This window comes from Littorina saxatilis, linkage group LG3 (assembly GCF_037325665.1).
Source record: "Littorina saxatilis isolate snail1 linkage group LG3, US_GU_Lsax_2.0, whole genome shotgun sequence".
Classification (NCBI taxonomy): domain Eukaryota; kingdom Metazoa; phylum Mollusca; class Gastropoda; order Littorinimorpha; family Littorinidae; genus Littorina; species Littorina saxatilis.
In genome coordinates this window covers 29805169-29831739 of record NC_090247.1, presented here as the reverse complement: position 1 = coordinate 29831739, position 26571 = coordinate 29805169, and the positions used below count along the sequence as shown (strand labels likewise).

General features: G+C 40.1%; 1 protein-coding gene across 3 annotated transcripts in view; it reads right to left on the bottom strand.

The window, feature by feature from the left end:
- Positions 1 to 26571, bottom strand: part of LOC138962097 (dual specificity protein phosphatase 14-like) — a 34011-nt gene that overhangs the window by 7103 nt on the left and 337 nt on the right. Inside the window, exons 1-2 of one of the 3 annotated variants that reach the window (XM_070333813.1) lie at positions 25867 to 25981; positions 25640 to 25684 (exon numbers count right to left, since the gene is read on the bottom strand). The gene's annotated coding sequence lies outside the window, so the exon portion shown is untranslated. Of the gene's footprint in view, positions 1 to 19629; positions 20220 to 25639; positions 25685 to 25866; positions 25982 to 26571 lie in introns of those variants that run through there. The other 2 variants (XM_070333812.1, XM_070333814.1) reach the window with 2 other exon arrangements.

The window sequence follows — 26571 nt, the reverse complement described above, 5'->3', positions numbered from 1 at the left end:
AAACCCTGAGATAATTAAGGTCTTATAATGGGGGTAAACTTACAGAGGTTATGAGCAGAATATCTTAGAGAACAGCATACCTGCCAATTGCTACGATTTTGGCGCAGCATGCTCCGATTTTGCAGGAATTGCTACGCTGCTACTCTAAGCCCTGAGCTGCTACGCTAAAAAAAAAAAAATGACAAGCGTGCAAAATGTTCACTTATTGCTTGACAATCAACAATGAACATTGCATAACTAGTCGAGTACCGATGGCTGGGAACCACTCCGTTATGACTCGATATTGTCCACGTGACTTGCTTAGCAAATCGTGAATTTTATTGCAAGCATTCGCATTTCCGGTGACTCTATGCGCCAATTGTGAATTTGATTAGAATATGCAATGCACTTGTTAAGTTGTAAGCTGTGCACAGTGACGGTGTTAGAAGTGGAAACTGGAGGGAGACAGGATAAAAACGGGGAAACGTAAGGGTGGTGAAGATTATGGTGCAAGTTCCACACCGATGCGGGCAAATCATTTTCAACGATTTTTGCCGAAGAATTCGACAGACTTTGCGTGTATAGGTAATAATACCTGCTATTCCGACTTGGTTGTGTGACAGACGTTTTCTTCCACACGAGATTACGTTGATTGTCTAAATCTACTTTTTGACGGAAGTGGCCGAACAACTGTGAATGACGTCTCGTTATATGGGAATGACGTCACAGTCATCGTCACAGTCTGTATCTTTTGAAGCATCTCATTCTTCATGACGTCTTTCTGTGTCTGCATCCGCAAAATGTTTGTTCATTCCGGAATCTTTGTCATCTATGTTCAGAACTCTGTCCTTATAGTGTCAGACAAACAGGCCTCCTGAGCGAACCACTTTCCAAGGGAAGTTAAATTCGCGTATGGAAACAGTACTGTCGTCTGGGGTGCCGTTTTCAGTATTCTGAGCGTTGAAGAATCTGTAAAGAGAAGAAACGATAACAGCAGGAGAAATAAAAGTCGTGTGTGCATTTTATGTTTTTTTGGAGTGACGATTTTGAGTTTGAATCCGTTCTTGCCATGCTCCTAAAGCGTGTAACATACAATCTTGCATACGTTTGCTTTAGTAGTGGCAAAGAAGGAAAGCGTGTGACATTGAACTATGTTTAGACGGTTGTAATGTCGTAGAGCTCTCAGAATCTTACAAACGTTTTTGATGGCATTTTAAATGCGGGCTTGCGATTCAAATTTAAGATTATGCGAGTGCTACGCTTATAAACACCAATTGCAACTCTGACATTTGGTGAAAGTTCCAAAATGCTACTCTTTGGGCTTCACAGGGGTTGGCAGCTATGAAACAGGGTCTTGAAAATGTCTTGTTTGGGATCGTAAAAGGAAGGGCGTCTTCTAAGGGGTAGGTGGGTAACGAAGGTGAGTCGTGTGCAAGTATTTTCTTTTCTTTTCTTTTTATTTTGTCATTTTCTGGATATGTAATGAAAGACTGGTCCATTGATGATTTCCCCACGGAATACAAAACATATTCTGGTTATACCTTACCATTTCTACTGGGTGGTTATTTAAATTTGGTTGCTTGGTGTTTTTTTTAACAATAAACACCCCTTCAAGTTAACAGAGAAATAAGCAGAGGGGGGAATACTTTTCGGTGAATACCAAGCTACCTAGTCCTAACAAATAACCACCCAGCAACCAGTCTGAATCCTCGATAGCTCATAGGTTGAGAAACCACACTGTGTGGTCACTGCTTGGTGACTGAAAAGTTCTGAATGCTCAAATATTCGAAAGAGGAAAGAGCTCATACATACTCAACTGCATTTACACTATTCATTTCAGGTTTCAACACACAGAATCCAATATAAGATCCATAAGTTTGGTTGTTTTCTAAATCAAAATCTACGTTGTACCAGACACAAGGTCTCAAGGCAAGTAACTCTCATATTTTGTGTAGAAAATAGAGTTGTTCCCATTTTGCATTTGTACAAATAAAAAGACAGTAATCTGTAGGTCAATTATATTTCACTTCATAAATAGAACTTTTTTTCCCGAGATACTTAAACATGAAAAGAACGCAAAAATATTTGCCTTATCGTCTTAGCAGAACAACTATGTACTTTATTTTATTCGAAATTAAATTAACTGCTATAAAGAGTTTGCAGAATTGCGCAATTTTCACAGAACTCTTCAACCATGGATTAATCACATGCTTGTGCAGGTAGACTGGCTGAGTGAATAATACTTGATCAAAATAATTATGTGTGCTGTGGGCAGGCTGTCTGTCTGTCCAAGGACAAAAAATGTAACGTTGAGCTGTTATCTCAGAAGTTTATACAGCTAGACCTCTGAAACTTTGCACACTTTTAGGGTTTGATGATTTCACGAAGTGACCGCAGTTTCGTTGACCCTCATCAAATTTTGGGGTCACAGCGGGGTCATGTTCGTTTAATAAAAACTTAACGTTGATGTTATCTCAGATGTGTTTTTAGCTAGAGCTTTAACCCTTAGGCTGGTTGTCGCGACATATGTCGCGCTACTTTACGTATGCTGTCACCTGGTTGTCACGACATATGTCGCGCTATTGGCTCAGTCTGTTTGGTCGGTTCCGATTACCTCCCATTGATGCGAAAACCTATATGACTGTTTTTTGTTATGTTTCTCTCTGTTAATTCACCAGTGGCTATGTAACATGTGTTACAGAATTGCACCGGTGTAAGGGTTAATAGTACGCACACTTCTAGGTTTTGATAATGTACCAACTTGACATAAGATTGTGGGCGGGGATGTAGCTCAGTCGGTAGCGCGCTAGATTTGTATCCAGTTGCCTGCTGTCAGCGTGAGTTCGTCCCCACGTTCGGCGGGAGATTTATTTCTCGGAGTCAACTTTGTGTGCAGACTCTCCTCGGTGTCCGAACACCCCCGTGTGTACACACAAGCACAAGACCAAGTGCGCACGAAAAAGATCCTGTAATCCATGTCAGAGTTCGGTGGGTTATAGAAACAAGAAAATACCCAGCATGCTTCCTCCGAAAGCGGCGTATGGCTGCCTAAATGGTGGGGTAAAAACGGTCATACACGTAAAATTCCACTCGTGCAAACCACGAGTGCACGTGGGAGTTTCAGCCCACGAACGCATAAGAAGAAGAAGACGACATAAGGTTGATTGACCTTCGTCACAGCCCACTTCGTCAACATCACGGGCCAAAGAACAGGCCTGGGAATGATACGCCTTTCGTCGTATTTACGACGAAGTCCTTTTCTAATTGTGTAAGAAAAGAGCCTCCGTGTGCCCTTAAAAATGCTTAAAACGCAACATTTTCCCGTCAGTACGCCCAAACCACTTTTACTCATTCCCAGGCCTGAAAGAATCTAGACACAGCCATCGTCGAACGCTGAAGAAGAAGAAGATTGACCTTCGTCAAGTTTTGGGGTCACAGGGGGTCATGTTCGAATCAAAATATCTTAACATTGATGTTATCTCAGGTGTTTTTGAAGCTTGAGCTTTGAAACTTTGAACACTTGAAGGATTTGATCATCTACCTACGTGACCCTAGTTTGGTTGATCCCTGTCACATTTTGGGGTCACAGTGGGGTCAAGTTTGTAAAAGCTTTACATTGCGGTTTTCTCAGTTATTTTTTATTAAATTTCACTGAATTGTATGTGTTATTAACCAGCAGACATTACCAAAATTTTGCTTATTTTTATCAAATTTTAGAGTCCCAGCAGTTAGTGGAATCCTCCTTTTAAGACCTACAAGACCCTTAAGGCTTATGGACATGACGAAGAAAAGTCATATAAAGCAATTGCTTTTCTTGATTTATTTCTTTGCAAAATTGAAGAAAGGTGGATTAAATGGGTTACACACCTTTTCTCAATGATATATATTAAAAATAATGGTCTTGATTCTCGGTCATGAAAAAGCACTTTGACCATTACTTTTTAATATTTACTGAGCATGTTACCTGTACTTATTTCCCAATAACTCTTTAATCAGAATTTGTGTGGTGAAATCACATATATATGGAAACGGATCTCTGTTTGTTATATTGCAGGTGGAAAATGGTGATTCATGGGGCAATCGATGGCTTTAGCCGGGCCACTACCTTCCTCCATGCCACCGAAACAACAGGTCAGAGACCGTTCGGGATCTGTTTTTGGGTGGAACCCAACGCTTTGGACTCCCGTCAAGAGTCCGCATGGACCATGGTGGCGAGAATCTGGATGTCGTCGCCCTCATGAATGAACACAGGGGAGAAGGGAGAGGCAGTGCGATGCAAGGCCGCAGTGACCATAACCAAAGGATCGAGCGTCTCTGGCTCGACGTCTGGAAAGATGTGGTGAACCCTTACCATGACCTGTTTACTGCAATGGGAACACCACAGGCAGAAGGTGGTCTGGGGATACTGAACATGGACAATCCCATTCACTTGTGGGCCCTCCACTATGTTTTTCTGCCCAGGCTGAACCGGTCCCTACAGTGGATTGTGGAACAGAAGAACCACCAACCCCTGAGGACAGAGCGCAACAGAACTCCCCTGCAGCTCTTCTTCAGGGGGATGCTGGAGAGACGAGCCAGCACATCCACAGCAGTACAGGACTTCTGGAAAGGGAGAAGCCTTCAATCGATAATCGAGGACCATCCTTTGCCAGACAGTCGTTAGGATGTGCCTGCCACGGCTTGCCCCCTCTCTGAGGAACAGCTCGTGCAACTAACGGAGCGCATTGACCCTCGGAGTGGGCCACCCACCGATCAACATGGTCAGATGTTGTTCTCCAGTTCGTTGCCAACATGCTCGAGTAAAAAAAAAGTTAGCTTGTGGACACCCCAAACCTGAAGTGTATAGCAGACCTGTGAACCCATACGATTTTGCCATATTTTGTACGCTTGATTGTCCAGACTACAAGCAGATTGGTCAGTGGAATCACAAGAAAAATTCATTGTCTACTTTTATTTACAAGCGCATTCCAAAGCCGATCCAGTGTTTTGACACATGATTACTGCTTTTGTCAATGAAAGAAGCATTCGTTTTAAATTGTAAACTTATTAGGCTACTTGCCCTATCCGCTCTAGCCACGTAATCGTGCAATAAATCTGCAATATCTTGCATGGCGTTGGGAGGTGTGCCTCAATTTGCGGGTTTGCTTTGAGACCTCAGAGTAAGGATGTGTCTGGGTGCAGACACTTCGCCTTCAAAAAAGTTAATTTGCACTGAGCAGCATTGGGCTGCAACAATGAAAGCCTCAAAAACAATCATAAAGTTTGTTCAAAGTACCAAGCATGGTAGAAGGTATAAGCAACTGTTTTTTTCAAATTGGTTTAAATCTGCGCTCTAATTCTAAACCAATCTTTGTAAAGTGGAAAGTCATTCAAATAAAGCGAAATTATGTCCGCTGTGTATTTTATTATTTTTAAACACAGGTACTGCACCACGAAAACAATATTGCTAAAAAAAAAAAAAAAAATATGTACACTTTGTGAAAGAAAGTTGTAAAGAAAGTTTTACACAATGATTTGCCATTAGGTTACCTGTTTAATTGCACCAAACAGACATGGGATTCTTCCGTAAAATTACGGAATTCCGTAAATTTTTAGGCTCCAGGGATCATTCTTGAGATTCGTGCAAATCCGCTGAGAAAATGTTGGGGTATATGTAGGTAAAGACCCAAGTTTTTCGGCCGGTCCGCTGATCGCGACGCTCCATTCCATACTATTCTTGAACGGTTGGTTCCTAAAACGGTCAGACTGTTGCTGGTCGATCCGTATGGGAACGCGCTCTGTGTCTTTGTCTCCTACAGTCACCGTTTCAACGTAGCTATCGGGGATTCAGTATAAGCTAAAGCATACCGTATGAGAATGATTCGGCGCCATTTTTACATCGCTTCGAGCCACTTGCCAAAATGATGAGGAAGCTAAAGCGAGACGAAACCGTTCTATCCCGGGAAATTGACCAGCAGAAGTACAAGAAAAATCTCTGGAGATTCGACTGGCTCGATGAAGTTGTATCATTGAGCTGGAAATACGAGAAAGGCCAGAAGACACAAGACGTGAAACTGAAAGTTGGCGATGCTTTTGCTAAAATCAACTTGCCGGGAAAAACTTAGTGCACTTTGTGCAACGATGTTAATGTTATCAACTACGGTTCCAATGGAAAGACTGCCCTCAAAAGCCACTTGAAAAGCAACAAGCACCTGACTATCCTGAAAACCCAGTCGTGTAATCAGTCACTGGGGTCGTTTGGCACCGACGAGGTAAGAACATTGAAACCACACCGTCACACGCCACCACCCCCCCCCCCATCCCCGCCTCTCTCTCTCTCTCTCTCTCTCTCTCTCTCTCTCTTTCTCCTCCTTATTTTGAGTCTTAGCGTAAAATTAATTTGAGAAACATGGAAAGGGAGGGGGGGGCTATGATTAAGCTGAAATATGCATTTCAGGGCCATTTTTGTGTGTCTAAAATACTAAAAACCTTCAGCTTCTGGGGGCTTTGCCCCCAGACCCCGACCAGGGGCGTTGCCCCTGGACCCTACTTTTTTTTTCCTTAATTATCACTTTTTCTGAATCCCATGTCTGACCAAATTTCTTTTGATGTATCTATAGTATAGATTTATAAAGTTGAAAATTGCTGAAAGTTTTTAAAACAGACTATTGTTTTTGAAAAAGACCTTAGTGTATTTTTAGGTTTATTGATGCTAGATATATTTATATATATATATATATATATATATATATATATATGGCTTGCCCAATCCAACGTATAAAGGAACTCATTGTTATTCAGCCATTAACCTTCGCCGGCACTCGTTATCGACTACACACGGACGCATTCGTGGGGCCGTGCAGACCCATGCTTCTCAAAGAAGGAAAAATGTGCATATCCTTCCGTGGCACTCGTGGGGCCGTGCAGACCCATGCTTCTCAAAGAAAGAAAAATATGCATATCCTTCCGTGGCACTCGTGGGTCCGTGCGGACACAGAAGGGTGTTTGATGCAAATATCTCTTAAACGAGTTGGAATTTTTTAATGAGCTTTTAGAAATGCCTCAGACACCTAAAAAGCTATCATCTCCTAAAAGCTCATTAAATTTCAGTGATAATTAATTAATTAATTAATGGTCAAATTTAGACTGCACACGGTATTTGGTAAAATATTATGGGTCTGCATGGCCCCACGAGTGCCACGGAAGGGTTTGCACAATTGTCCTTCTTTGAGAAGTATGGGTCCGCATGGACCCACGAGTGCCTCGGAAGGGTATACACGCTTTTCCTTCTTTGAGAAGTATGGGTCCGCACGTCCCCACGAATGCTTCCGTGTGTAGTCTAAATTTGACCATTAATTAATTAATTAATTAATTAATTATCACTGAAATTTAATGAGCTTTTAGGAGATGAAAGCTTTGTAGGTGTCTGAGGCATTTCTAAAAGCTCATTAAAAAATTCCAACTCGTTTAAGAGATATTTGAGACAATGACAAAAGGTGACGTTTTCATGTCAGTATGTCCCAAATGACATCACCAGTACATTTTTCATTCTATCTAATCTGTTTTCGTTCTATTTTTTCTAATAACATGCGTTAACAATTGATTGCCAACTGGAATGGAAGAGCACAAAAAGTGTAACTTGATATGTAGTTTCTCTAGAGGGAAAAACATCTTCCACTTTCATGTCAGTGTGTCCCATGCAACATACATTTGCCAAACAGCTATGTGTAAGTAGATTATTTGTTAGTGGTATAGAAAATACTGATCAACAATCAAAGTCAGTTTTCACATTCATTTTCTACCTATTTCTTATTTGTTTATTCTTTTGGCAATGGTGAAATGTCAGCAATCGTGTGTCATTCGGGACAGTAGACATGACACCTGACCTTTTGTCACTGTCTCATTTGCAATCAAACACCCTTCTGGGTCCGCACGGACCCACGAGTGCCTCGGAAGGGTATACACGCTTTTCCTTCTTTGGGAAGTATGGGTCCGCACGTCCCCACAAATGCTTCCGTGTGTAGTCTAAATTTGACCATTAATTAATTAATTAATTATCACTGAAATTTAATGAGCTTTTAGGAGATGATAGCTTGTTAGGTGTCTGAGGCATTTCTAAAAGCTCATTAAAAAATTCCAACTCGTTTAAAAGATATTTGCAATCAAACACCCTTCTGGGTCCGCACGGACCCACGAGTGCCGGCGAAGGTTAAAGACATTTTCCGAATTACAATGGTTTAATAGCCAACTTGCACAATACCCCTTTTGAACAGCTCTCTGGTGCGAAAGATAAGGAAGGTTCACTTCCCTACGGGCAAACGTTTTGCTCTCACAAGCACTGGTGTTCTCTGGCTTGTGTAAAAAACCCAAAATAAAATCTCAATCGCCTTACTTTTGTATACAGGACATGCTTGGGTACTTTGAACGAACTAAAGGATTATTCTTGCGGCTATTATTGCCGCAGCCAATAAACCTTTAACGACTTTGTGTGTGTCGGTGTGTGAATGCTCTGATTTGTTTTGCTATTGTGTATTGCCGTGAGCTCTGGCGAGAAGGGGTGATTAATTTATGTTCATTATTATTATGTCTCACTGTGTTTTCACAGCTGTACAGAACAGTGAAAGGGATACTCGTTCAAACTTTGGTATGATGCCATGAGCGCCATAGTTTAACTAGAGTCAAATCAGTTATTTTTCTTTTTATATTCAATGGTGCCTCATTCACCCATATTCATCAGAACATAAGCTTTTTGCAACGTTCATTGAAGGTCAAGGTCCCTTTAAGTTACCTATCAAACCTCATAGTGGTGTTTATTGTTTATGGTTAGTGTTTTCCCCTGGAGCAATTTTTTGATTAGTGCTTTTGTGAACAAGAAACAATTAACAAGTGGCTCTATCCCATTCCCCCCCCCCCCCCCCCCCCCCCTTCCACGTGGCGATATAACCTTCGTGGTTGAAAACACCAAAGAAAGAAAGTGTTTTAAACATTTTCAGTTCTCCATTTAGTTTGGTGAAGTAGTGTAGAGCATTTTTTGAACATCAATAATCATGTATGAATTTATTGCATGTTTGTTGCTAGAATATTAATCATTCTTCTGCTGAAGAACTTTGTGCCTGATGAAAGTAAACATTGTGGTCAGTCGCATAGGTACCCCCCGCGGGTTTGGGGGAAGAATTTACCCGATGCTCCCCAGCATGTCGTAAGAGGCGACTAACTGATTCTGTTTCTCCTTTTACCCTTGTTAAGTGTTTCTTGTATAGAATATAGTCAATTTTTGTAAAGATTTTACTCAAGCAGTATGTAAGTGTTATGTCCTTTGTACTGGAAACTTGCATTCTCCCAGTAAGGTAATATATTGTACTACGTTGCAAGCCCCTGGAGCAAATTTTTGATTAAGTGCTTTTGTGAACAAGAAACAATTGACAAGTGGCTCTATCCCATCTCCCCCCGTCGCGATATAACCTTCGTGGTTGAAAACAATGTTAAACACAAAATAAAGAAAGAATAGGCACCCCCTAAAATCAAAGGTGAGTTTTAGATACTAAAATGTGCCAACAATTTTAACAGCACACCCGAGTCCCCTTTTTGACTCACATGCGTAGCAAAAGTGAGTCTATGTACTCACCCGAGTCGTCCGTCCGTCCGTCCGGAAAACTTTAACGTTGGATATTTCTTGGACACTATTCAGTCTATCAGTACCAAATTTGGCAAGATGGTGTATGATGACAAGGCCCCAAAAAACATACATAGCATCTTGACCTTGCTTCAAGGTCAAGGTCGCAGGGGCCATAAATGTTGCCTAAAAAACAGCTATTTTTCACATTTTTCCCATTTTCTCTGAAGTTTTTGAGATTGAATACCTCACCTATATATGATATATAGGGCAAAGTAAGCCCCATCTTTTGATACCAGTTTGGTTTACCTTGCTTCAAGGTCAAGGTCACAGGAGCTCTTCAAAGTTGGATTGTATACATATTTTGAAGTGACCTTGACCCTGAACTATGGAAGATAACTGTTTCAAACTTAAAAATTATGTGGGGCACATGTTATGCTTTCATCATGAGACACATTTGGTCACATATGATCAAGGTCAAGGTCACTTTGACCCTTATGAAATGTGACCAAAATAAGGTAGTGAACCACTAAAAGTGACCATATCTCATGGTAGAAAGAGCCAATAAGCACCATTGTACCTCCTATGTCTTGAATTAACAGCTGTGTTGCATGACCTTGGATGACCTTGACCTTGGGTCAAGGTCACATGTATTTTGGTAGGAAAAATGTGTAAAGCATGCGAGTCGTATGGGCTTTGCCCTTCTTGTTACTTTAGTTGCAAGATCAGTACATGTTCTATCACGGAATTTTGTTTTGTTTTTGTAATTATGTGTATTTAGAGATTTTTCAAACCAAACTATTAATCTTTGAGCTCAGATGTCCTACTTTTTGACGTATTGGTATGTTTATTCAAGGTAAGCTAGACGAATCATTTGTATCAGGAAACTAAAATAAATGAAATTCTGATTTTATGTGAAAAATTGAATCAGTATCACAACAATTTCAAAAATTATTCATATTATGTGCTGGTTAATGACTATTACATTTGCAAGCCAAAGCTCTGTTTGCATTCTGAATTTTGCATGTAAATGTCCCATTTCAAAGATCACCTATATATTTAGGTGTGTGTGTAGTCTTTTTAAGAACATCAATTATATACATTTATTGGATCTTGATTGCTTGAATGTGTATGACACATAATTCTTGTGTATGAATAAATGTGTATGACAAGTTTGAATATTGGATAATACAAATTGTTTGTATGGATTTTGATTCCTGTATGGTGAGGCAATGAACATGTGCGAGTGAGATGTCTATGATGGACAGCAAAATGTAGTTATGGATTCATGGCTGCTAGTCTCATTTCCAGTCATATTAAAAAAAACAAGTTGTTTTTACAAAAACACAAAACATAACTCAAGTTGTCTGCCACAAATACAATTAATTTTAATCAAACAAGTGTCATGCAGAAAATCCACTTTAAATAAGGAAAATCATCACAAAATGGAATGCATACTTTATGTTTATCACATCACAAGACACACTGGTAATACTTGGCAGGTGAGAGTTAACCCATCACACAATGGAATGAATATTTTTATCACATCATTAGACTGGTATTACTTGGCAGTTGAGAGTTAACCTATCACAAAATGGAATGAATACTTAATTTTTATCCCATCATAAGACTGGTAATACTTGGCAGTTGCGAGTTCATCCATCACAAAGTGGAATGAATACTTTAATTTTATCACATCATAAAGAATACATCGGTTCTACTTGGCAGGTGACAGCTGAACAGTTAGCAAAACAGTCACTATTTAATACTGGTTACAGAGACGAGGAATTGAGGCTGAAATTTATAAACTAAACAAGAAAGCTGAAATTGTGTGAGCCGTTTGTTCGTTCATGGGCTGAAACTCCCACGGCTTTTACGTGTATGACCGTTTTTACCCCGCCATTTAGGCAGCCATACGCCGCGTTCGGAGGAAGCATGCTGGGTATTTTCGTGTTTCTATAACCCACCGAACTCTGACATGGATTACAGGATCTTTTTCGTGCGCACTTGGTCTTGTGCTTGCGTGTACACACGGGGGTGTTCGGACACCGAGGAGAGTCTGCACACAAAGTTGACTGTGAGCAATAATAAATCTCTCGCCGAACGTGGGGACGAACTCGCGCTGACAGCGGCCAACAGGACTGAGCTACATCCCCGCCCTTGTGTGAGCAGTGACCTTCACTACAGAGGAGTGTAAAACTATAAAAGGAAAAGCAGTAGACAACGCCAGTTTTGGTTAATTTGGTAAAACATAAAAACAGACTATCGTTACACAGGGCACGAATATCACATTATCATAACTGTTACAAACGCTTTTGAGTTTATTAATTTGTATACCATTATGAGACAGTATAACAAAGTTGTTAGCGTGCAATTGATTTGTTTGTATCCGGTTTATGGTGTATATTGCCAAGTTTTGTATGGGACACTGTAACGCTAGTCCGAGTGCTTTTGATATTTTGCTGGCAACGTGTTATTCGTGTAGTAGGGGGGTTGAACCATTTATTCTGTACATTAGGTAACTGATACCTGATATGATGTGAAGTGCTTAGTTTACTTGATCAATAGTCGAGAGAAATACAATGCTTTACATGTTTTCCATGGACAGCGTTACACGGAACACGAAAAGCAGGCAACATAATGACAAACAGTGGTGCAAAAAAACAAATAAGAACAGAACACACTCTTGAAACACAACGGCAATTTAAATAATGCAAAACACAAACATCAAATCTTCGAAAGTCTCTCTCTTGCATTTAATAGCAAGTAAGAAATGATGTACGGTACAGGCACCCAAAATAAAGCTTATTTTACTGAGAGAAAAAACCCACACACACCTTGTCTTAATAATTTTAAGATTTCAAAGTTCAACGTTAAACACCCCCCCCCCCCCCCCCTGCAAAAAGCAAAGAAAACAATCAAAACAAAAACAAGGTATGTAAAGGAGTATAGGAAACCGGTTAAATCAGGGTCATGTTTTTTTTTTCCTTTGCAGCATGACCTCAAATAATTCAGTTTGAATACATTTGTGAATTCTCTTCAAAATTGCAGAACAAACATTTTTTCGCAGGGTGTGTACAGAAAGAAACACCAACACCTACGGCTACCAAGCAAAAATAATGCGAAACACAAACATCAAATCTTCGAAAGTCTCTCTCTTGCATTTAATAGCAAGTAAGAAATGATGTACGGTACAGGCACCTAAAATAAAGCTTATTTTACGGAGAGAAAAAAACCACCCACACCTTGTCTTAATAATTTTAAGATTTCAAAGTTCAACGTTAACACCCCCCCCCCCCCCCCAGGGTGTGTACAGATAGAAACACCAACAGCTACGGCTACCAAGCAGAAACTAATCGCACCATTGAAGGAAAGTTTTTACAATAAATAAAATCCACCCCCTTCAAGAACAGCCTGGGACAGCTTCTGCCTCAGTTCTTGACGTGTGGGGCAGACACCTGCATTCTGAGGGCACAAGTTGACACTCTGGGGAGTGGCTTTTCGGGTGTGTCCACAAACACCACGGTCAGAGGACTCTGGTACCCTCCTGGTACTGTGGACCGGCTCCCAGACATGAAAAACACGAAATCTGAGATGGTGGTTTCTCCGCACTTTCCATCTGAAACAAGACAAAAAAGAAATTCTGAAATAAAGGAAACATCATCCCGCTTTCTTAATAAGCATACAAGTACCAGGACTCAAAAGAGAGGGAATTATTGCATGCTTGTGTTCATTTGTAGAAGCGTAGAAATGTTAAGCATGCTTTGCGACACAGAATGAAATGCTATTTTGAAAGCGTAACTTTTCTTGAGACTTTTTTTGAGCTGCTTGACGTTCAGTTTGATATGTGAAGGCAAACGAGATTCATTTTCCCAAATCTTTGGAGCTTTCAGGGGTAAAACCATGTGCTTATCATTTGCTGCTTTACATATAAGTTATTCTCCTGGGCCGTTTCCCATTTTGTGACATGTATTTTCAGTCCTTAAAACATGTATTAAATGGCAACTTGAATGTATACTCTCCCAAAAAAGAAACTTGACACAGGTAAACATTGATGTTTTTCAAATATATAATATATGTTAGAGGAAAGCACCAAAATTCAGTTTGAAGTTTGTCGGTTACATTGTTGCTAACAACTAACCCATAAAAAGAACATAATTGAACCAAGACTTTACTAAGTGGTCGCCCTTTTATTGAATTGCAAAAATTCTCGTCTGCACAAAAATCATGTGCATGGAGAGTATCGAGAGTATACATATTTTCTTTAGTAATAATTTTTTTTCCAGTAATACTCCAGGTTGTTAATGATGCAGACTTGCAACAAAACAACATAGAATATATATATATTATTTTCTTGGTAGTGTTAGCAGTATTCAAATTCATGTCACAACTTCCGGTTTCCATGTTATGAAGGTGCTTTACTTTAAAACCTTTGTACTTTTACTGAACACTAAGACAAACAAAATGTGCAAGTATTTGTTATTCTATCTCTGCAGGCCAAGGATATTTATGAAACTAGTATTTGTGAATGAAATTAATTTGTACAGCTTAAATGTCTCAAGTTAAATTTAATAAAAAGTCTACTTTATAACATGGTTTTCCCTGGTACACAGCTCTGGAGATTAAAGCTGTGGTCTATTTATGACTTTCCTGGGCTACGAGGTTGAAAAATAGGGATACAATCATGTACAGAATTCTGTACAGCAAACGCTACCCGAAACCCCACCTATACGGCGTGTATGACCTTGAGAGCTTCAGTCAACGCTTGAATTTTTCAGGGATAACAGCCGGTTTGCTCTCTCAAGACTGATCATATTTTATCTTCAAGAGAGATCAAGGGGAAAAAATAAAAGCCCCGGCGAAGATTCGAACTCTCGACTTCGTGTCTCATGTCCTAACCACTAGGCTACTGCGCCAATTGAGAAAATGAAGGAAAAACATTGATATGAATTCATGTTATGTTATTCTTGAAGCAGCATGATTTATATCTCTATCCGCCCATTGTTCAGAAGTTTGTTTGTTTGTTTGTTTGTTTGCTTGCTTAACGCCCAGCCGACCACGAAGGGCCATATCAGGGCGGAGCTGCTTTGACATATAACGTGCGCCACACACAAGACAGAAGTCGCAGCACAGGCTTCATGGCTCACCCAGTCACATTATTCTGACACCGGACCAACCAGTCCTAGCATTAACCCCATAATGCCAGACGCCAGGCGGAGCAACCACTAGATTGCCAATTTTAAAGTCTTAGGTATGACCCGGCCGGGGTTCGAACCCACGACCTCCCGATCACGGGGCGGATGCCTTACCACTAGGCCAACCGTGCCGGTTGTTCAGAAGTGAATACATGTATAACTATTTCTTAGATGTCTGGTTTCAACTGGCTTTGGAGAGATTCAATTACTGTTCTTGTCATTTTCTTGCATGTTGTAAATAGAGATATCGCAGCTATTTGCATGGCGCGAATGTCGTGTAGCATGACGGTGTAAACATGTACTGCGATTCTGTAAAACATGTTTGCAAATAAAGGCAAATTTTAATGTCAATTTTTACGTTTTTGCAACGCATAAATGATAATTCAAGCGTAGAATGATATAAAATTATCAATTTTTTTTATCTTTGACAATACTGGTGTAGTGGCCTAGCGGTTAAGACATCGGCCCCGACATTTCGAGGCCCCGATGCCTTGAGTTCGAATCCCTGCCAAGTCGTTTATTTTTTCTGCTCGATCCTTCTTGACAACAAATATGCTCAGCTCTGCGAGAGCAAACCGGATGTTACCACTGCAAAATTCAAGCGTTGACTGAAGCTCTCAAGGTCATACACGCCGTATAGGTGGGGTTTCGGGTAGTGTTTGCTGTACAGAAATCTGTACATGATTTTGTCCCTATTTTTCAACCTCGTAGCCCCGGAAAGTCATAAATAGACCACAGCTTTAACCCATATCAATCAAGGTTTGTTATGAACCAAACGGCTTTCCATATGAGATTATATACGTACCACTGCCGCCGCCACCAAATAATCATAATATACACTTTACAACGGATTACACACACACACACACAGATAACAAGGTAATCTTGAACTTTAGCGTGACGAAAATGGTGTACGTTGTCAACCATGGGACATCATCTACACGAAAGAGTTGTCTCCCTTGTCTGGTCACACGGATAATTCCTTCTTTGATGGGTCAAATGCATTCGTACAGTTCATCATCGGAGTTCATTCCGTAACTTCAAAGGGATCTAAAATGACTTGTTATGATTACAAGTACAGGTTCTACAAATTTGGAGACTTAAATGCCTCTGAATTAAGAGCTATGAATTTAACACGCTAAAGTTCAAGATTACCGATAACACGATATAGCAGCTAGTCTCTCGCACCGAATTCCAATATTTTGCATCTTTGGTCAAAAACGCGTACAGGCCTCCCTTCAAGTTCAACTTCTGGATGTGGATGCCCCACTGACTCGGTGTAGATCGTCACAAGAACCGAATTCGTCTGATAAAACAATTAACTTACCCTGCTGTGCGAGCCTGGGCAACAGCGTTAATTAAAACTGCACTCGCAAACCTTCCAAAACATCAGGGACATTTGCCACCCCCGCCATCTTGAGCTGTTCAGTCTGTCAAAAGGCGGCAAAGCGAGGCTATGAAGACGCGTATAAGCTTAGTGTTTTTCATGTGGATTCCCAGTCCAAGTTTTTAAGTCGCTTAACCACGTGACTTATAACTGATTATTACAGGTGTATTTATTATTAAATACAGGTGTATTTAATTTTAAATACAGGTGTATTTATTTTTAAATACAGGTGTAATTATTTTTAAATACAGGTGTATTTATTTTTAAATACAGGTGTATTTATTATTAAATACAGGTGTATTTATTTTTAAATACAGGTGTATTTATTTTTAAATACAGGTGTATTTATCATTAATTACACCTGTATTTTATAATAAATACAGGTGTATTTAATAATAAATGCACCTGTATTTAATAATAAATACACCTGTATTTAAAAATAAATACACCTGTATTTAATAATAATTACACCTGTATTTAAAAATAAATACACCTGTAATTTATAATAAATACACCTGTATTTAATAAAAAAATACACCTGTAATTAATAAAAAAAAATACACCTGTAATTAATAATGATACTTATTGTATACGTTTAAGAAATAAATACAGCTGTATTTATCATTAAATACAGGTGTATTTATTTTAAATTACAGCTGTAATAGTTATGAGCCAAACGGCTTTCCATAGTCCCGGGCCTTCCGGAGTGCAGAGGGTTAGTCTGAATCGCTCTACACACACACACACAGACAGACACACACACACACACACACACACACACACACGCGCACATACACCACGACCCTCGTCTCGATTCCCCCCTCTACGTTAAAACATTTAGTCAAAACTTGACTAAATGTAAAAAGGGTAGGAAAGTTCAGTCTCAAGATACATATATATATATTTATATATATTGTGCAGAGTAAGTTGTGAAAACGTGTGCACAACGAAGGAAATACGTCAGAATGCACATGACTGTATGTGCATTGTTTTCTTGTGCAAGGCGCGTTGGCGTGACTGAACAGAATGATAGACAAGTCGCGTAAGGCGAAAATACAACATTTAGTCAAGTAGCTGTCGAACTCACAGAATGAAACTGAACGCAATGCTATTTTTCAGCAAGACCGTATACTCGTAGCATCGTCAGTCCACCGCTCATGGCAAAGGCAGTGAAATTGACAAGAAGAGCGGTGTAGTAGTTGCGCTAAGAAGGATAGCACGCTTTTCTGTACCTCTCTTTGTTTTAACTTTCTGAGCGTGTTTTAATCCAAACATATCATATCTATATGTTTTTGGAATCAGGAACCGACAAGGAATAAGATGAAAGTGTTTTTAAATTGATTTCGACAATTTAATTTTGATAATAATTTTTATATATTTAATTTTCAGAGCTTGTTTTTAATCCAAATATAACATATTTATATGTTTTTGGAATCAGAAAATGATGGAGAATAAGATGAACGTAAATTTGGATCGTTTTATAAATTTTTTTTTTTTTTTTTACAATTTTCAGATTTTTAATGACCAAAGTCATTAATTAATTTTTAAGCCACCAAGCTGAAATGCAATACCGAAGTCCGGGCTTCGTCGAAGATTACTTGACCAAATTTTCAAACAATTTGTTTGAAAAATGAGGGCGTGACAGTGCCGCCTCAACTTTCACGAAAAGCCGGATATGACGTCATCAAAGACATTTATCAAAAAAATGAAAAAAACGTTCGGGGATTTCATACCCAGGAACTCTCATGTCAAATTTCATAAAGATCGGTCCAGTAGTTTAGTCTGAATCGCTCTACACACACACACAGACACACACACGCACATACACCACGACCCTCGTCTCGATTCCCCCCTCGATGTTAAAACATTTAGTCATAACTTGACTAAATGTAAAAACTTGGTTGCGTTTCAATAGAAAGCGAGAGAACGCGCAAGAGACAGAGGGAGAGCTGGAGAGAGAGAGAGAGAGAGAGAGAGAGAGAGAGAGAGAGACACACACACACACACACAGACAGACAGACCACAAAGAGCGAGGCAAAGAGACACTGAGAGAGAGAGAGAGAGAGAGAGAGACAGAGAGAGAGACAGAGAGAGAGAGAGAGACAGAGAGATAATTATAGCGAGAGATAGACCGACAGAGAGAGACATAGCGAGAGAGAAAGAGAGAGAGAGAGAGAGAGAGAGAGACAGAGAGAGAGAGACAGAGACATAGCGAGAGACAGACAGACAGAGAGAGAGACAGCGAGCGAGAGAGAGAGAGAGAGAGAGAGAGAGAGAGAGAGAGAAAGAGGCGGTGGCCAGAATCAGGCCGCCGGACAGAAAGAAGGTTGGACTGGCAGACACAACATCACACAGGCTTGAAATAACAAACACGCGGGCCGACTGACAATAACATTAAAATCAGTAGAGTTGATAAACACTTTTTTCTCCAGCTTACAACAAACTCACGTACGAAGATAGCCTTTACGCGAAAGATGGCGTTAAAGAGGTAAGAATGGAGGAGGGAAAAACATACACCTCGGCCACACACACATCTCTCTCTTCTCTCTCTCTCTCTCTCTCTCTCTCTCTCTCTCTCTCTCTCTCTCTCTCTCTCTCTCTCTCTCTCTCCCTCTCTCTACAGCACAATAGTAAAAGAGAGTGTGGATGAAAGCGCACACACACACACACACACTCACAAACACACCAGCTTCATTGCATTCAGTTTTAAACCTGACCGACATTCGCGCAGACGTGAATAAGTAAAAGGGATGCTGACGTAGAAAAGAATGCAATCATGGCAAAAAACATCCGGGCATATTCCGGACACAGCGTTGGCGGACCAGGTTTATCCGGCAGTTGTGCAACAACAACAAAATACACTTGTTTTTCTTCCAGCTGAATCACTGTCAAAGATTGATACAGGCCCTGTCACAGTCAGTGTTTGCGAGAAAATTGCTTTTAAGACGATTTCTGAAGATTCGATTGTAAACAAATCTGGAAGTTGTACTGAAAAAAGGGATCTTTCAAAATATCTCTAACCCTGTGCGACTTGGTCTAAGCTACTGAATTGGCTTTCTTTCTTTCTCTCTCTCTGAGTCTCTCTCTCTCTCTCTCTCTCGAGAGAGAGAGAGAGAGAGAGAGAGAGAGAGAGAGAGATCACACACATACACTCTCTCTCTCTCTCTCAGTCACGAGTCTCTCTCTCTCTCTCTCTCTCTCTCTCTCTCTCAGTCACGAGTCTCTCACTCTCTCTCTCACTGAGTGTCTCGATCTCTCACTCAGTCTCTCTCACACACACACGCACACACACACTGACCCGCCACGGAACCCACACCTGACCCAGACAAAGTGTCGAATGACACTGATGACAAACTGCTTGCGTTGTCGATCCATCAGGCCGCACTAACATTGCATGCATCTTCAGCAGCATAATATCAGTTCCGCACCGTTTCGCACACAAATCAGTATTGCTTTAATTAACCTTTTCCACTTACCCCGACCGACTTTATGAACTGAGCACTCTGAACTTTTCTCCTTCTTTTCTTTTCACCAGGCTGCTTTCGTGCAGTGCCAAAACCCACTGTCTTGAAACAGTTGGCAGAAATGTACCGCTGCACACTTTATGTCATAATGTAGAACACCACAACTTGTTTTTTCACAGGTATGAAGATGCTTCCTTGTCCCAATCAGTAAAGACTGAAAACTCGTTCAAAAAAGTACAAAAGGTATCACCTTCGAAGCTGGAGGAATCAGTCAAATACTGAAAATCTTTCACTGCCACAATTCGGTTGTTTCTGAGCAGAGAAAACCAACTACGATGGGAAAATGCACGCACGATTTCTAAGGCGCAGAAAAGTACGCTAAGTGCAAGCACAGCTGCCTCGCACCGCATAAGCGAGTAAGACTCATGCGAAATTATGTTGTTTTTTTGTTTTTTTATGGGTGGAACTAGAAATGGAATACCACACAACCACAGAGGAAGAAAACAGTCAGAACACTTCCAGTGAGCCTCAACTTTAACGCTTGTCAAGAAGCAGTAATATTCGTTTGAGGAAGTGAGGTGGTGGTTGTTATTGAGGGAAAAGTGCGATCGCTTCACACGCAGCAAGGGCCAAACCACGAACACTGAACAGCTTGCCAACAAGAGATTCTGGATGGTGAGGTCATTAGCTTGTACAGTAAATTCTCTCAACTCCCACTCGGTGGAAAGGAGGGAGGCGGGGGCGGAGAGGAGGGGGTGGGGTTGAGGGGGCGTTGGCGGTGGCAAACTTTCAACAGCTTACAGATTGTTGGCAAAGGAGGAAAGGACCTATCCCCCCCCCCCCCCTTTTTTTATCATCTGGATTATAGATCCGGAGGGGTCAGCAAAAATGATAAAGCTCCTGCCTTTTTTGGCCCGAGTCCCGGTCTAACGTTTCTGGCGTTCATTTCCCGGTAGCAGCACTTGGCTGTAGAATTGTTTTTCATTTCTCAGAAGTACAACGTACTTGGCGATAAGATTTGTATCGGAACCGTCGGATAGGAAACCCCCAAGAGAATGCTCAGGGCTGCGGTACATACCCGCTATGCAATCGGCAGCCGCGTGGAGCCAGGACCGCTTGCCAAACATTTCAGCAATTCCGTCAAAACAATCGGCTTCTTGTCTGACCATGAAGGTTTTAGTGTCTGCATGGTGACTATTTAAGGTCGAATCGATCGATGTCCGTGCAGCTAGGTCTTTCTGGCCCCTGTGTCCATCCTTCTCAACGACACAGTGGAACTCCCCTTTTAAGTCCTCAAAACCCGACGGGTGCAGTGGCGTGGTGGTAAGACGTCGGCCTCCTAATCGGGACTGAAGTCGTGAGTTCGAATCCCGGTCGCTGCCGCCTGGTGGGTTAAGAGTGGAGATTTTTCCGATCTCTCAGGTCAACTAAGGCCTAAAAAAAAAATAGGTGTGGTTACGGTAACCCGACCTACCCTATGTTTAGGGGCCGACCCTATAACTTTTTATTACATTTGTCCCCCAAAAAAATGAAAAAATAAAAAAAAATTAAAAAAAATTAAAAAAATATAAAAAAAACGAGTGCAGAAAACGCAATGAAAGCGAATGCGCTCGAGTCGCACACTTATTTCCCTGTCAAGTAGGTTTAATTTGTACACATTAGAAAAAAAAGTTTAAAAAAAAAAAGTGATTGCCTACCTTCCTACCCTATTTTTTTGGCTATGTTACCTTAACCACACCTTTTTTGGGGGGGCCTAATGTGCAGACCTGCTAGTGACTTAACGCCCTTCACGGTGTGTACACGCAAGCACAAGACCAAGTGCGCACGGAAAAGATCCTGTAATCCATGTCAGAGTTCGGTGGGTTATAGAAACACGAAAATACCCAGCATGCCTCCCCCGAAATCGGCGTATGCTGCCTGAATGGCGGGGTAAAAACGGTCATACACGTACAAATCCACTTGTACTAAAAACATGAGTGAACGTGGGAGTCTAAGCCCATGAACGAAGAAAAGGGGGAGAGTCTTAACAAGTCGCGTAAGGCAAAATTACTACATTTAGTCAAGCTGTGGAACTCACAGAATGAAACTGAACGTAGTCCGCCGCTAGTGCAAAAGGCAGTGAAAGTGACGAGCCTGTTTGGCGCGGTAGCGGTTGCGCTGTGCTTCATAGCACGCTTTACTGTACCTCTCTTCGTTTTAACTTTCTGAGCGTGTTTTTAATCCAAACATATCATATCTATATGTTTATGGAATCAGGAACCGACAAGGAATAAGATGAAATAGTTTTTAAAACGATTTCGGAAATTTAATTTTGATCATAATTTATATATTTTTATTTTTCAGAGCTTGTTTTAATCCAAATATAACATATTTATATGTTTTTGGAATCAAAACATGATGAAGAATAAAATAAAAGTAATTTTGGATCGTTTTATAAAAAAATAATTTTAATTACAATTTTCAGATTTTTAATGACCAGTCATTAATTAATTTTTAAGCCTCCATGCTGAAATGCAATATCGAAGTCCGGCCTTCGTCGAAGATTGCTTGGCCAAAATTTCAATCAATTTGATTGAAAATTGAGGGTGTGACAGTGCCGCCTCAACTTTTACAAAAAGCCGCGCACTGAAATTTTGAATTCGGATGCACAACAGATAATGCAATGGGCAAAAAATTGGAAGGTTAATTTTAATCAGTCCAAAACTGAATTATTGACTGTCTCTACTAGAAGACAACCGGAAACATTGCCGCTAAAATTTGGCGAAGAGATATTAATTGAAACCACTGTTCATAAACATTTGGGCGTGTATCTGCAAAATGACTGTAAATGGAATCATCATGTACACTCTATACAATGTAGTTGTTAAAGCTCGTATTTTAGTTGCATGTCTGCGTTCCTATAAATATCGACTCAGGCGCAAGGCACTAGAAATGATGTATAAGGCTTTTATTCTTCCTCATTTTGACTATGCAGATGTAATATGGGATAATTGCAATGCAATGTTGGCAGTTGAACTTGAAACAAGAAGGGCAAAGCCCATACGACTCACATGCTTGACCTTGACCTTTACATGACCTTGACCTTCAGGGTCAAGGTCAAATAACTAAACCTAGCAATGACATCATACACTAAGAACTGCTTTACACATTTTTCCTACCAAAATACATGTGACCTTGACCCAAGGTCAAGGTCATCCAAGGTCATGCAACACAAAGCTGTTAATTCAAGACATAGGAAGTACAATGGTGCTTATTGGCTCTTTCTACCATGAGATATGGTCACTTTTAGTGGTTCACTACCTTATTTTGGTCACATTTCATAAGGGTCAAAGTGACCTTGACCTTGATCATATGTGACCAAATGTGTCTCATGATGAAAGCATAACATGTGCCCCACATAATTTTTTAAGTTTGAAACAGTTATCTTCCATAGTTCAGGGTCAAGGTCACTTCAAAATATGTATACAATCCAACTTTAAAGGACCCTTGCGACCTTGACCTTGAAGCAAGGTCAACCAAACTGGTGTCCAAAGATAGGGCTTACATTGCCCTGTATAGCATACATAGCTAAGGTTGCCATTCTCGATAACTTCAGAAAAAAATGCGAAAATGTGAAAAATGGTCGTTTTTAAGACAACAATTACGGCCCCTGTGACCTTGAACTTGAAGTGAGGTCAAGTTGCCGCACATGATTTTTGAGATCTTGTAACCATACACCATCAGGCCACATCAGGTGTTGATAGACTTAATAGTGTCCAAGAAATATCCAACGTTAAAGTTTTCCGGACGGACGGACGGACGCCGGGACGGACGGACGGACGACTCGGGTGAGTACATAGACTCACTTTTGCTTCGCATGTGAGTCAAAAATGCACCTAGATGCTATTAGAACTATTATTGGAGCTGTTCGTGGAACAAGCCATCAAAAACTTTACAATGAGTCAGGTTTTACAACACTGCAAGAACGGCGCAGAAAACATAAATTGATCGTTTATTTTAAATTAGTTAATGGTCTCGTGCCAGTGTATTTACTTGATTACTTACCATCTCTCATTTCAGCAGTAAATCCGTACCACCGACGCAAACCATATGATAGGCAAATGTTTCGATGTAGAACTGAATTATATAAGCATTCCTTTTTTCCTTCTGCAACATCTTTATGGAATGAATTACCTGATCATATAAAACAAACGAATTCAGTTGGTTGTTTTAAAAGATTTTTGTCCAGAGATGACCCTCTAATTCCCCCGTATGTCTACTCTAAAGTTTGAAAAGCAGAAATCATTCACTGTAAATTAAGATTAGAGATATTAAGCGATTTAAATGCAGATATGTTTAAAAGACATTTGACAAATGATGTTTTCTGCAGGTGTGGTTTTCATGTTGAAAATTGTGAACACTTTTTATTTGACTGTCCATTGTACACGAATGTTAGAGCAACCACTATTGATACTCTACCAGATAATAATAATATTACTGTTTTGTGTGCTATGTACGGTAATAGTGACAAGTCCTTGGCTGAAAACACAGCGCTGTTTAATCAGATTCAGAAATTTATATTAGACAGCAAACGTTTTTGTTAATACCATTTGTTTAGTCATTTTGTTATTAGAGCATTGAATTGATTTATAGTGGATGCAATCTCTCTCTCTCTCTCTCTCTCTCTCTCTCTCTCTCTCTCTCTCTCTCTCTCTCTCTCTCTCTCTCTCTCTCTCTCTGATTGTCCTCTGTGTCTCTATGTGTGTGTCTCTATGTGTGTGTGGGTGGGTGTGTGTGTGTGTGTGTGTGCGTGCGTCGTGTGTGTGAGATTTCCGTACCACTGTTGCTATAGTTATCGACTCGTTGTTGTTGTTCTTGTTTTCATTTGTTTAAATATCATGCATTTACAATATTGTCCGCCACATTACTCGTTTGTTTCTAAGAGCACATTTATAAGTTTATCTTGTTGTGCTCCCTAAATTACAACTTTCAATTACGGCTTTGTATTTAAGCAACTGAATAAAAAAACTGTTTAAACCATCTAGTTCAGTCTAACCTAATGCCATCCAACCTAAATGACTGTAGCTAATCAAATGTAGGCATGAATAACCCAGCATACTAAGAAAACAGTAAAAGCAGAGGCAAGCTGACAAACGGACTCAGCGATAGACATTTTGACTGTCAAGCATCTGTAGACAGGAAAAAGTGAACAACTCACCAACATGATATAATATATATAAGCAGTTTGTCTTTGACTCCCATTCTCACACTTACACCATTGCAAACAAACACAGGGGTGCACATGCACGCACACACGCACGCACACACACACACACACATACAATCTCAGCTGATGTACATAAAACTCACCCACACAAAGTCGAACTGAGACAAGCTCATAAAGTGGGGAACACAGTGGGATGAGACAGAAGAGGATCACGATAGACAACCAGTCAGAAAAATATGTGACAATGTCAGTGTAAAAGAAATCACCTAGGCAGTCACAGAAAAGTATCATCAGAATGGGGAGGGAATGCAAACTAGCCAGACACAAGCTGCCAGGCTGTCTAGATAGGCTGAGACATACTGACATAGTGACTACACATGGAATTTAACAGTTCTCAAAGACAGAGACAGACAGACATTCAGGCAGACTGATAGACCCGTAAACATACATTTAGAATTAGAGCCAGACTATCAGACAGACGGACATGCATTCAGACAATTAGAAGCTGACTGGTCCCAATCCTGTTGCAGCAATTAGAACTAAACACTAATAATGCATAAAGCAAAACAAGTATATTATATTAGAGTTGGAAAAATATACTGTTGGTCATCCATAGGAATAAGTAAGCTACATCCAAGAAATATTGCATACCATCCTTTTTTCCTCCTTTTGAAAGGAGGCATACACAAGATATTAGATGGCATACAATTTTCAAGAAATATATATATAGCTCAGCTCGCTCTGTCTTGTATAGAAGCAAACTCTCCTATTTAAAATAAAAAAAATGCTTCCAAAATCAAATAAAGTTTCACTTACCTCAGACAATGCTTGCATGGTCACAACAACTCGCTCTGCTAAGTTCTGCAGAAAAAAAAAAGAAAGAAACTGACCTCAAAAGCATATTTCATCCTTTGTACTAAAAGTGAAAATTAGAATCATCCTAGCGCTAGCAAGTGTGATGATAAAACATATAGAAATATATCTTTACTAAAAAATTAACTTTAAATGCTTCAAGGGAAAACTATACATGAATAAGTACTTACTTCTAGATTCATATTCATAATACATACTGCATGGTCAAATCTGTCATTTTCTCAGCCTTTTAGTTTTACCCAAAAGCAAGTGCCTCAGTGCCTGCCTGTTTCAGGATGATCTGAATTTATGCACACTAGCTGGTATCCCCATACACTTTTGTACACAAAGGCTGCCAACCCAAAAGAGCCATGTCCCAGTCAGACAGCATGGCAGTTGTAAATATAGAGCCTAAGTAACTTAGTAAGAGAAGTGCACTAGTACCCCCGTTATAGTGCGCTGACTCACTGCCACTGAATAGGCTCTACCTCAATCTATACAATTGTCATTCACCACTGAGTACCCTCCCACTCTATACAATTGTCAATCAGAAATTGAACGGATTGATATTGAAAGTAGTGCAGAATCTGGGTCAGTAAGTTAACCTTAAAAGTTACAGGGTCAGGTCATAAGTGAATGAAATATTAATATATCTGGCAACCAACCGGCCCAACTGAAATCTATACCCTTAATTCGATCAAGATCAATAAAAATGAAAAGAAAACTTTACTCGGTTTGCATCATAGATATCCCTTGACATCTATGGTTTGCATCATCAACGGATGTCTTCCTTTTTTTCAAAGTCAGATCATGCTATAACAACTTATCGGGTCTTTTAAATCTGTCTCTTTTTGATTAAAATGAACAGTATACAAACTTCCTCTCCTCCATAACAG